The sequence below is a fragment of the Pithys albifrons genome, chromosome 7 (assembly GCF_047495875.1).
Source record: "Pithys albifrons albifrons isolate INPA30051 chromosome 7, PitAlb_v1, whole genome shotgun sequence".
Classification (NCBI taxonomy): Eukaryota; Metazoa; Chordata; class Aves; order Passeriformes; family Thamnophilidae; genus Pithys; species Pithys albifrons.
In genome coordinates this window covers 39,946,749-39,960,148 of record NC_092464.1, presented here as the reverse complement: position 1 = coordinate 39,960,148, position 13,400 = coordinate 39,946,749, and the positions used below count along the sequence as shown (strand labels likewise).

General features: G+C 40.6%; 1 protein-coding gene across 4 annotated transcripts in view; it reads right to left on the bottom strand.

The window, feature by feature from the left end:
• The window catches only part of LRRC3B (leucine rich repeat containing 3B), a 45,250-nt gene extending 35,444 nt beyond the window's left edge, over positions 1–9,806 (bottom strand). Inside the window, exon 1 of one of the 4 annotated variants that reach the window (XM_071560169.1) lies at positions 9,546–9,806. The gene's annotated coding sequence lies outside the window, so the exon portion shown is untranslated. Of the gene's footprint in view, positions 1–8,824; positions 8,987–9,094; positions 9,165–9,545 lie in introns of those variants that run through there. The other 3 variants (XM_071560171.1, XM_071560173.1, XM_071560172.1) reach the window with 3 other exon arrangements.
• Positions 9,807–13,400: the final 3,594 nt, after the last annotated feature.

The following is a 13,400-nucleotide window of genomic DNA, read 5'->3' as shown; positions in this document are numbered from 1 at the left end:
ACTATTAATTTCCTTTTCCCAGATTCATTCTTTATTTAGCAAGAACTCTAAAAATTCTTTTGAAAAAGTAATATATGCAAGACTATTAAAAGTCAAAAATATTTTTGGGGAGCAGTTTAGGTACAACTATTATGTTGTCAAATAAAATCTTCTAGTCTAAGTTATACCGGACAAGGGTTAAAGATAATAGATGATTTCCCAGATTGAAAGTATTTCCAGAAGCAGCTCTTCTATCCAAGATGTCAGTAGGTAACTCCAGGAACAGTCAGGTGGATGGGTGAAAACAGTGAACCTGAGTAGTGTCGGTGTTAACAAGAAGTCCACCTCCCATCAATCTCCAATTTTCACTATCACAAACTTTCCACCTCTGCAGTCAGTCCACCTCTACATCAATTGATCACAACAAGCTCAATATCTGTAATTAAAGCAAACATGCCTTTTTTTTTCCCTAGATGGCAATAATGAAGTGCATTTCCCTGATAGCTGATCCTTAAAAATTCAATATTCCGCTGTCAGCTATGGTATTTAAAGTCACTAAAACATTACTCTGTCTGTGCCCTTTACCTGCAACTTACTGGTCCAAAACGAAGAAACAATGTAAGAAGGGCTGAGACCAACAAGGGCTTTTGGAGTCACATCAGCTCCTCATACACACATCTGCATTTATAAAATTGTCAATTCTACTGCAATACAGCTATTTATTAAATTCAACAATATTTAATAATGGAAAGTAAGAAAACTACTTGGAGTAGCCGAGTGAATGGAAAAACACACGTCATCACAGAATCAGCCCCTAGTTCCCCAATGCCTTACATTAATGAAGCTCTGCTCTGCAAACCTGACAATATTTTAGTCTCCCTTTGCAGATGCCTAACTGTTCACACAGTATTCAAAGCTGCACTCCACAGCTTCTAGAACCAGAATTTAAAACTAGCAGGCTCAGCCCACAGATTAAAAAGTGCTTCAGTGAAACAAGAACCAAGACTAACTCTAGTCAACAAGACTCCTTTTGGGAGCCCACAGAACACCAGAGTTTATATGCTCTGCAACTCCATAGTAAGGGGAAAATAAAGGTTCTGTGCAACCTGAAGTGTCCTCATTCACCTCATGTTTTAATAATGACTTCCCAGATAACTCAAATGCCCATAAACTTTTTAAAGTAATTTACTTATCATCAAAGTATCGCTTGCCAAGTCACGCATGCCACAATGATAAAAATACTATAATAGTGCATAGAGAGAGTTTCTCTCAGGGAAGACTAAGCTCCTTGGAGAAGTATGTTTGTGGTGATACGGCCACACAGAAAGTCCAAGTTGGAATGGTATTTTTATACAAACTACTCCTAAAAGTAATATAAAATATATTTTATTGGATCTGACCTGTGGTCAGATTTCATCCCAAGAAAGATCACCAGCATAACAGCTTTTTGCATAGAAAAATAAATACACATTTGTGTGCTGAAATCAGTGACAAAGGTGTAATAGCAAACATCTCTATGGCAAGCTTGTGAGAAAGGGCTGTTCTCAGACAACAAAGCCTGAATAAGAGAGGGTACATCAATTATTGCTGCACAAATCAAATTGAAAGAAAAGCACACAGCTGATATGTTCATAGCTGTTCATGCAGCATGACAATGAGAAGGGCTGAGATGGTATTAGACAATACAACAGCATGCATTCAATTTTTAACAGATTCATGCAAATTTTTTCAGTTTTGCTCTCAACCAAAGGAAGTTGCAATGCTACTGACAGTGCACAATTAACTGTTGTTTTTCAATGTGTTAAAAAATATCTACTATAATTAACAAATTGCTAGGCCTCTGTCAATTTTGTTCCACACTGCTGCCTCACACTTGTTTAAAAAAACTGAGAAAAAATATTGAAAATGTGGCAGATAGTAGAAAAAAATGTTAAGCTTGACTCGTTCAAATTAGGTGGCATTTGTACAGATGGAGCACCTGCCATGACTGGCAAGAACAGTTATGTTACTTTGCAAGAAAAATTTTTAGATCGAAAATTATTGAAATACCATTTGTATCCATCAGGATTGTTTTCTGAGCCAAAGATTTAGGTTTCATGCATGTCTAAATCCTGTCAAGTCCTACTCTAGCAAAATAACTATAGAATCACAGAATTGTTTAGGTTAGAAAAGATCATCAAGTCCAACCATTAAATCAGCACTGGCAAGTCCACCACTAAACAATATCCTTAAGTGCCATATCTACACATCTAAATATCTCCAGGGATGGTGATTCAAACAGCTGTTACAATGTTTGATAACCCTCTCAGTAAAGAAATTATCCCTAACATCCACTATGCATCAATAAGCATGCCAATAAGCATGTCAATAAGCATACCAAGTAACTGATGAAAATGAGTAGAATATATATGCAATGTTTACTGTCAAAGGCCAAAACCTATGAAATACTCTGGAAACAGAAAATGACCAATACATTTTCTGAACAGAAATTATTAACCTTTCAATGACAACACGCTGCTTATAACCAAGAATGAGATCAGCAATCTGGTCTGTAGGAACACGAGATGTCAGCTTTGCAGCCCCAACACATACTTAAAAGGAAAGAATTGCCTGTTTATTGCATGCTGGCATCCACGTGCTGCTTTTCAGTCAAAGCTGAGATATTCTTATTCTATTTGAATTGATGTGCTTTGGTTATATGCAGTCTGTGAGAAGTGACAAGCTCTGAGAAATACTGTGATCTGAAATATGGAGAGTTGTTTCACTCTAAGTTAGATCCTAGAAAACAATTTCCCACTTGTATCTCCTTTTATAACATTATGTAGACCATTTCTTTGGAATGCTTTAAAAAAGAGGCAATACACTTGCAGCAGCAGCAGATTGAAGATTGGTACTACAGAACAGACCAGGCACACCCAGAGAACAGCAAACCCTGAAAATGAGTACTTAGAAGCAGATCTCTGATACATGCCTTCCCTTTTAGTGCTTGTGCAGATTAGGACTTACACATATTCACAAACAGTAATACTCTATTACAAACTTTGTTAAAAATAGATTGTTCAAAAGTCACCAATTCTCATCTCAATGCCATGGTGTCAACAAAGCTGAAAACAAGGGCAAAAAGGACATTCAGAAACACTATCACATTATTGAAGCTTGCAATGGCAGTTGTATTCAAGTTCATTTCAGGAGAAAAGAACTAAGGAAGGGTCATTCACTCTTTTGACACTAATAACAATAAATTAGGTTTAATAAAACATGGAAAAAAATCAAGCTAAATTTTAAAGACCACTTGCAGTATGTCTAGGAAAAAACAAAAACAAACAAAAACCCACCAATGCAAAACCAGACCCAAGTACAGCCAGACTTACATTAAAGACTGACCATTGGATTTACTGATTCCCATTCTCGAGAACAGTCTCCTGCCTTTGAGTATTCTCCCTCTTCTGGAACTCCTACATTTGCACATATTAATTCTAAGATTTTTGGGTTTGGCAAAATACCATTTTTGGCCTAGATGGAGGAAAGTATAACAGCACATCGCCATTTCAAAATAAATCTTCATAGTAAACAAGCATTCCAGAATCTTTTCTTGGAAGTGTAAGAACAGGTTTCCTGGAGATTTTGCCCTTTTTTTTTTTATTAAAAGTTTATTGAATACCATACACAAACACTGCTATATGAAGAATTTAAAATAAAAATAATTCAAATGGAAGAGTTTGTGTCCATTTTTACTACTAAACATAGAATAAAAATGGGTTAAAAATCAAGAATTAGAACACCAACAGCTTACTTTTGTATTAATGTTGGTAAACTTAACTTCCATCAACAAGATATATAAACACCATTGTTTGCTTAACCACATATGACCTAGCAAGCAATTTCATATACAATTTTTATTGCAGTTTCTCTTTTAAGAGAAGTATTTGCCCCTGCTCTCAAAGGTGAGGGAGTACTTGCATGAACGCAAGACTGTTCACCCAGTGCTCTTTCTTCTCTTTAAATTATAACGTCTTTACAGCACCAAACACCATAGATTCATTTGAATGTCCAGAAGCTTCACTTTTTTTGCTGCAAATTATTCACATGCACTTAAAAATATATACTCTATAAGTATTACAAGAATACTTTGCATGAAGCAAACTCTGCCAAAGCAATACACACTTGTAATGTACATGAGGGGAATAGCCCTCACATGCTGTTCACATGTCCCACTAACTCCAAGTGCAAGCACATTAAACACTCACTCCTTCAACCACTCTAATAAAATGCTGAATACTCACGATCTTTACATACAAAGCATCTTTAGTTAGTACAGTTGCAAAAGTATGTAACCGAGTTCTAATAAACTGGAAAAAATACTGCCTTTAAAATCCATGCTGTGACTTGGTGGAGAAAGTAACTTTGACAGAAGTAAATGAGAACAGCATTAAAACTAACATCCACAAAGTACACCTCTTAGGACACCTGCCACCTTTTAAAGTACATGTCCTATTAACTGAGCTTGTGCATCCAAAGAATGCAGCAGGAACATGAGGTTATCCTCCAAGAGAACACTCTTCCACAATTTGAGTAAAACACTGATTGTTATTTAAGCACTGCAATATATAGATTCATACAGACAATATCTTCCAGTTGAAAACGCCACAGAAATTTAAGTCCATCCCCTGATCCTTTGATTCTGCCTGTCCACCTACTACTTTCTTCATGCATTGTTTTCCTTCCCTAACTTTTTTTAATTGTTTTTCTCTCCTTTTACTGTCACTTTATAACTGGACTTTTCATTTATTGTTCTTTAAGTAATTAAATAAACTCAACTTGCTTTCCCGCTTCCAAGCCAGAGTAGCATCCCATTTATGTTCTATCACTCACTTCTATCACCTTTCATTTTCTCTTGTTAGCATATCTTTATAGTGCTATTTGGCAAGCAGAGATTAACTTTTTGCTTCTTTCCAAAGAGTAAATTAGCAGCTTTATGAAACTGTTATTAATGAAGTACCAAATCCATTTAGAACACACACTAACCAGCTGCATTGACCCTGAAAAGCAAAGGTAAACCTTAATCAAGTACATCAAGATCTGTAGTGCCAATTTTCATCTCTGTTTAAGTAAAAAGTCCAATTATCCAGCTCTGGAAAGGCCTTTACCAGTCCTGTTTCCTCAAGAGGCAATTTTATCTCCTTTCTGTCTATGGAGTTGAGATACAAAAAGCAAAATTCAATTCCTCAGCAAGTCCCACTCAAATCAACCAAAACAACTTCTCTGAAGGCCCATGACAAACCCATGGCACAGCACAGAGCTGACCCAGAGAGCTGTGGTACAGTCCCACCAATCACCTCAACTTTCAAGAGTCAAACTACCCAGTTCAGCCACTACCTTTCTGCTCGCTGTCTTCTATTTCTCCCCTGGTTTGAGGGCATCTGGACCTCTTCATCTGTTCCCATTTGGCTTCTTTCTTTTTTTTATCCCTACAGAACTTCATATCCTCCAGAGAAAGAAACACCATTTTAATTCAGCAACCATTGCATCTTCCTTGCTGATGGAAAACAGAAGTCAGGAGCTGGGCTGATCCTTATGATAAAAGGCTTTCCCCATGCCCATTGTGTAAGTCAGCCAGAAATAAGCCAGTTTTTGAAAAAGATCAGCTTGCTGAAAGTACTCAGTTGAATATTTAAATATCCAGGGGGAGAGGAATAAAAGATACTTTCTTGTTCAGTAACAGTAAGCATTGCTTTTATATTTCAAAGTTCAAACTAAGTGTGTAAAGCAAGCCAGTGCTGGATACAAATGTTGATTAGTCTATAGGGGTAAGCAGTGCAGGTCATCAATGACAAGTACAGACACAGGCACCCACTACTCACAAAATATCCATTATATATCTTTAATTGTTGGGAAATAATGAGATCCTCCATAGTGGGTTCAGCATTTGTTTATGTGAACCATGAGCTCTGATGAAGCAGTGAGTAAAACTGATACCAGATCATACTCTTTTGTCCACTGGGATGCACACACAAGTCTGTTGTACATCCAGACTAACAAACTGCACCAGAACGACAGAAGCACAGAAACTACTTATGAAAAGAGTTGGACTGAAACTGGAAGCAGAGATTAAATAATAACTCTAAAATTGATGCTACTTCACCCACAGAAAATTGGATTTAAGAGCAGAAGGTACGTCTTGTTCACGCATGTATTTACAGACTGTAATCCCTTTAAAAATACTTATTGAATGTACTGACAAATTCCTCTATCCTTTTTTCTTGTAGTTTCTGTAGACATACTGACATTTGATTCATACCAGCACTGAAGTGTTCTACTAAAATTGCACTTTCTGGAAGTTACTTTTAGTAATAAATAAAATATTTTAAAACACTTGGCCAAACAAGCCAAAGTAAATGCTATATATTCCATGAACTCAAATAATTTATTCTGGGCTCAAAATAGCATTATTTAAAAATAAGGTTCTGTTTAGCATTGTTATATGTTTCTAAATGACTCCACAAGAGTTCCCTCTAAGCTTATAAACAAACTTTACTGGATGAAGCAAAATCATGAATATTATTTTGCGAGTCAGAGAACACTAATTTAATTTGCAATCTCTAATGAGAGCTGATCCAAAGACCATGCATGCAGATGACAAGGGCAGTAGTTACATGTGAATCCTGTAAGTCATCACAAATGCAATATTCTACTCTGAGAAAAAAAAATCTTCCTTAGTTCATCTTCTCATTAACTGAAATGGCAACAACAAACATTTCCACACATATTCGTTCTTGCTTAAATCATCCGCTTCATAAAAAAGTGTAAAATCTTGCTGCCAGTGAGCCATGTATCCCTTGTCTTACTTTCATAAATATTCCTAGTGAAGTGACAGGGAATATCCTTCAAAGCAAGACTCAGAAGTACCTTATTATTTAACTGAACATCTAAAGGTGGTTTTGTAATGAAGCAATACATTTTCTCTAGCTTTAGATACCTGAGTTAGCACTTCTGAATACAGCTGAACTTTATAAATTTCAGTTCTCCTGCCAGAAGGATATTTCTTGAGCTGACATATGCACTTGCTCTGGCACTCTAGTTACTCTACCACTGTTTCAGTCTGAGCAGGAAGAGTTTTCTACCTCCCAAAGGATTCGAAATAGAGCCCATAAAGCACATTCAAGAGACAAATCATAAATGTATTGTTAAGTCTTGCTATTCTGTTTATATGTGGCAGAGCTTTCATGGACTTTATTAGCTCAAGACTGGATCCAGAGCACAGACTTACATGTCTATTAAATGATACTTCATTTCTGAATAATCTCTCATTTGAGGCAAAACACATTGATTCTTGATAGTTGCAGGTACAATCCTCCTCCTCATTCACTCAGGCCCTATCTCCAAGACACTAAACAGCTTCAACTCTCCCTAAGGCAATTGAGAACTACAGTCACGCACAGAAGCTCATTTTAGTTGGCCTGAAGTCAGCGCAAATTTTACAGCAGACCTCAGGGAAGGCAAGATCAAGGTTCAGTGACCCAACCAGCAATAGCTGAATAAATGTAAGAGATCTGGACTTAACCTCACATTCTTCTCTTACCAAAGTCCAAAACATCTCATTAGCACCAACGGGCACATCCCTACATGGTGCTGCACGCTGGAACTCTCTGACAATGGGCTATCTCTGCTAACTCTCCTGCTATCTTGAGTCTTCACAGTATCACTTGTAGAAGTAAACCCATAGAAACCCACAGCAACTCGCACAGGTAAGGCTGCAGCAATCACACTGTTATAGTTAATTGCAAGGATTTTTACTATTTAAAGACTAAACTAGAAAATTAGACTCTGAACATAGCAAAGATTTTGCATATTAGTTCATTCTACCGTTTACTTTCTTTCCCTCTAAATCAAACCAGAAGCCCACTGGTGCCTGTCCTTTTAAAAGAAATTACTAAGAATAATATCAGTGGGTAAGCCATATGAACACTGTGGTGCTCTATAACAAAGCCTTCCAGATACCTCTTTCAGTAGGGCATAGCACACACCTTGCAATTTAAATGTACAAATTATTAGACAGATTACTACAAGAAGAAATTTTTGCCAGTTCATTTTCAGCATTCAGAAAAGCCTATCACAGTTTGAGTTTTCAGCTCAAAAAGAGGTCATTTTCCTTTCTTTGCCAAATCTGTAACATTTTCTCATGGCTACTATTTTTTGAAATAATTACAACACTCTCAAAAGCATTAGCTTATTTTGTCATTTCCATATATACATAAATACCTCTGGCATTACTTCTTTGAGAAGAGAACTAATGGTCGTTTCCCTGGTTTTCATTCTGATTCTCTAAGCAGTAGGGTTATTTACGCTTTTCAAGTTATTTAGCCATTTTTATTCTGTAATCACACCATTTCTGCTCTCTAGGGACAATCAGAAAGACTGGGTGATAACCTGCAGCCTGAACCACTTTGATATTTTCTAACAGATAATCTAAAATCTTCTATTTTTAGAAGGCAGAAGCCAAAAAGGAAAGAAGAATTTTCACTGATACATCTGAGACATTTTCCAAATTTTTGGCGAGGGAAATTCTGGATGTGTAGTTTACCAGAAAGACAAGAGAAGAGCCCGCTGGTTCCCACAGACACCGAGTACGTAGAACCCGTTGCTACAAGCGATCCTGAAATTTCTGTGCGGGCTCTAAGGTCGGGACGCCAGGACGGCGGCGGGACCCTCGACCTCCGGTGTCCGCGCAGGGCCGGGAGACGACACGTATCCCGGAGGGCTGCACCTGCCCCGCAGGGCACCCGCAACGCCATCCGCTACGGTCCCACCCGGTGCCTCTCTGGGCAGCGGGGGCGACGCAGCTCACCTGGGCGCAGCAGGCACCGCCGCTGCCCCCTCACCCCGGCTGCCGCCCGCTGCTGCCATTTGTTGCTTGTGTTCGGAGAGAGATGGACTCTCCTCCCCATCGCGGCCACAGCCGCCTGATCCGTAGCAACTGATCTTGGTAGATCTCAAAGTGGAAAAATCCTACGGCAACACTCATGGCATCTTCCCACGCCTCCCCAGCTCCGCCGCCCCCTTCCCCGCCAACCCCGCTCCTCGCCCCGGGCGCCGCCCGCATGCTGATCAGCGCGACCTCCGGCAGCCCGCCCCGCACACGGCGCCCCGGGAACAGCGACATATGGGGGGCCGCTTTATTTTCCTTTCCGTTTTCTGATGCCGCTCCCATACGGGACTGGGGGCCGCGAGTCTCAAATCCCTCGTTTCCTCTCAAGCGAGGGGGTGTCAGCCCCCTTCCCGCAGCCTCCGCCTCCTGATTCCTTCCCCATCCCCCGCTGCCTCGGCGGAGCTCCGACCCTGTCAGCCTCAAAACTCACAGGCACCGCAGGTTCGCCAGCACGGGCAGGGGGAGGGAGTATCTCCGCTGGCCCTCGCCGATCAGTGCCGGGCGAGGTGGCACGGCACGGCGGCAGCCCCTCGGCGGCAGCCGTGCTGCTCGCCTCCCCTCCCCGCCCCGTTCTCTCCCCGTCGAGTTTCCTCCCGGCGCTGCCGCCCTTGCAGCGCGGCCGCTGGGCCCCGCAACTCACACCGCGGCGCGGCGCCTGCCCGCAAAACTTCTCGGCGTGTCGCCCCCGGCTGCTCCGCTCGGCTCCGCTCCGCTCGGCGCAACAGGCAGCGCAGCCTCACCTGGCGCGGGGCCGCCGCGCCATGGGAGCGACGGGCGGAGTCTGCGGGCGGCGGGGCCCCAGCGCGGCCACCGCCCGCCCTGCTGCCTCCACCGGGCGGCTGTGCTGCCGCGCCGCCGCTCCGTCCTGCCCCTCCGCTGCGGCTGCGGGCAGGGAGGCAAGCGGGCAAGGGAGGGAGGAGAGAGCGGGGCGGGGAGGGAGCGAAGGAGGAGACCTCCCTCTCTCTCTCTCCCACGGCACAGCAGGGAGGTGCTTCCCGGGGTGGGTGATGCCGCCCGTCTCTCCCTGAGGCTGAGAGTGGCTCTCACCCACCAGCCCCGCGGGCAGGGTCGGGGCAGCCCGGTGGAGGCCGGTGCGCGGGATGCCGAAGGGTTAACAGCGCTGCCGGTCGGGAGCACCGCGGGCGGCGTGGGGTGCCTTCAGAGGGTGCTTCTGCTCCCCCCAGTGCCCGCCAGGTTCTCCAGCAAAATACGAATAAAGGTTAATTGTTTTGCCAATCTGAATGAACAGCCGTCATTGCCAATGTATAACACTTGATTCGGCAAACTTGCTACTGCACAGTTTCTGCTACAATAGGTGTGAACTTACTGTGTGCCCAATCTCACCAACTCTGCGTTGATCCAGTTATTCTTGGAGAGGTGCTTCTGTGAAATGTGCGACGTTGCAGCAGTTGCATGGACTGTGAAAACACAGACTTGAAGGAACATCACCAGTTGGTTGCTTCTTTCACTCAAATGTGCATTCTCTGTTGTTCAGGTTTCTAGTCTGGCTTTGCAAAGTAAACTTTCTATTCATCTCATGGAACAAAGAATTTTGTTGCCTGTCTCCAATTGAAAGCACCTGGGTAGATGGGTTTTAGAAAGATGCACTTGTGCTTGGTAGCTGTTTTGCTTTAAGATGAAAGCTGCCTAAGGTGCTGCATAGAACAGAAAATTAATAGGCTTGGATTTCCTCTAGGGTGTTTTTTTGTGGGGTTTGGGGAGGGGTTTTTTTGTTGGTTCCCACCCCCTCTACCTGTACAAAACTGGTTTATCTCCATATAGGCCATTTTAAAAAAGAAACAGCTAGGTAAGAAGGCCCAGTGCTATGACCACATACAGGTGGTCTTTTGAGGGTGGGAAGGGGAGTGGAAAAGCATGCAACTAATTCATTGCAAAATACCATTTTCAATCATTAAACTTCAGTCCTGTGAGTCTCTACACAATTAAATATTTACCTTCCTGAGTAATGTGTCTGAATCATTTTAGCAAGATAATGCAGGACCAGGCATTATAGCAAAACCTGCTCTCTTTTGCTCCTAAGAATATTTGTAAATTGTTTCATAAACACTTTTATCTGTGCCTGTAATTTTTTATTCTTATAAGAGGAAATAGCAAATGCAAAGAAATTGGATAGAAATCACTTTCTTCAGTTTCTTGCACATTTCTCACACTGACTGACTCAACACAGCTATGAAGATATAATCAGTTAAAAAACAAAAACCTGAGCATGCATTTCTATTTGCAGTGTGTTGGATTGTTTCACAAAGCTGGTGACGACTAACTGAAGAAGCCATGACTGAGCTGCCAGCCTTGTATTATTTGCAATGGGAAACAATTTTCAGGCTTTGTGAGTTTTATTCCTTTAGCTGAAACCGACTCAGATTCATTTTAAGGCAGTAGAAAAATATTAATAATTGCTGAGAACCCAAACCCAAAATCTAATGTGCAGGAGCCCTTTCTTCAAATTCACCTTGTCTTGATATTTTTACTGTTCAGTATATAGGTATCTGAAAACTGGGTATAGCACCCAAAATGAATGCACTTGGTTACTCCTCCCTGCAATACACCATATGACAAGCATTGCAAACCTCCTTGGAGTAACTTTCTGCTGTTAAGTATTTTTAATGAAGAAAAAAAAAAGCAGATCTGCTTTTCATTTGGCTCAACTGTAGAAAAGGAAAACAAACGAACAAACAAACAAACAAAAAAAACCAACCAAAACCCCCCACAACCAAAAACTCCCAAACAAAAAAGATATTAGACAAAAATACAGTTCAACTTTCCTTGGAAAGCTGAACCTCTAGTTGTATTTTGTTGAATGAGCTATTTGCATAGTTAAATATCACAACAATATCAGAGATGACTATCTTAGCTTACTCAACCTACCGCATTAGTCGTGATAGATATTAGCCATAACTAAAGCCAAAACTACCACATCATCCTATTGATTTGAGTGTGATTGTTTGTGTCAAGGGAAAAAGAACCTCAAAAAAAGATAGAAATACTTATCTTTGTTGAAATTGCAGCTTATAAACAGTTTTTTGACCAGCTGCACATGAGTAATTGTTTTGAAGGTTTTTATTCAAAGACTCACTCATTTGCTAAGCATCTACAACTTCAGTTGAAATTAATGAGTCTTTAGTATATCTCTGAAAAGGAGAAGAAAGTACTTTTTCTGGAGGAAAATTACTGTAAAGGGATGCACAGCTACTTGCTGTTCAAAATATCACAGATTTTTAGGAACTGAAACACTGCTAATGTCATGATTGTTCTGTGTAGTAGAAAGACTATATTATTACTCTAGGTGAAAGAAATTTAGGTCCTTAGCTAAATCAGCTAGCAGATTTGCTGACTAGCTTACTGACCACATGTGCACGTTTTGCATAAGTAGAAGTGAAAGGATTAGTCCTCTTAGGAAGATGTATAAGTTTAAAGGAGAAGGTAATTTGGCTGAGACGAAATAAGAAGAAAAATGCTAACACTTGCTGGCTCCTACACATAGTTATTAAAATTAGGGAGCATAAAATAACAGGGGATACCAGATGGTTCTTCAATTTCTCTCATAAAATAATTTTGATAAGTGTTTATAAATATTTAAGAGCCCAGTAGTATCAACCTTTACAGAATTTTTTTTTCTAATGCAAAAAACCTACATAATTCAGAAAAACTCTTTGTGAGTAAGGATTATTCATACAAATAAGACTTCACAGGATTAGATCCTTAAAATTTATAAACAATAACAAAATATTTCAATTTCTAAATTAAAGCATCCTCTGGTACTCTCTATTCCTTTAAGCTTCCCAGATATTAATAGCTCTGTACAAAAATCAACAAAGAATACCACTTCTTTCACTGCTGAGATAAACTGAGTGACCTTCTCTTTATTCATTGAATAATATTCCTTTTACGAGAGGATCAACTCTTTTCATAGCCAACAATGATATGAAATTAATATTCTAGATGTAGGTGCATTAAAGAACTAAATCTCACAACAGTCTTACCTCTAGTGGCACGTGCTTAGGAGTTTAGAGGGAATATTGTGTTCATGGGCCAGAGTGATTTTTATGTAGAGAAAAGTGCAAAGACACGTCAGCAGCACATTCACCTTGGGATTACTCCTTACTCCAAGGAAGGACACATGCAGGGCCCAGAGCAATAGTCTGTGTTGAGCCACAAGAAAAGCAAAAAGCATTAAATTTTACATCCTGAAGAAACTAAAAGCAACACAAACCATAGTGTTAACACTAGAGTCACTTCCTAAATTGGATACCTGACTGTGCCATCTCTCTAGGCGTGAAGGTACCAACAATCTCTACGCTGCTCTCAGCCCTTAAGTACTGCTACAGCATGTACAGGTGAGGAGATTTTGCTCTGAGAAGATTGATAATGAATAAAATTCATTTTTGGGGAGGACCAGTACAAATCCTTTGTGTCTCCTAATCTTCCTTAAGGCCTGTGCTGTCAAAGTGCAGACCATCTTGATTTCTAAGCTCTC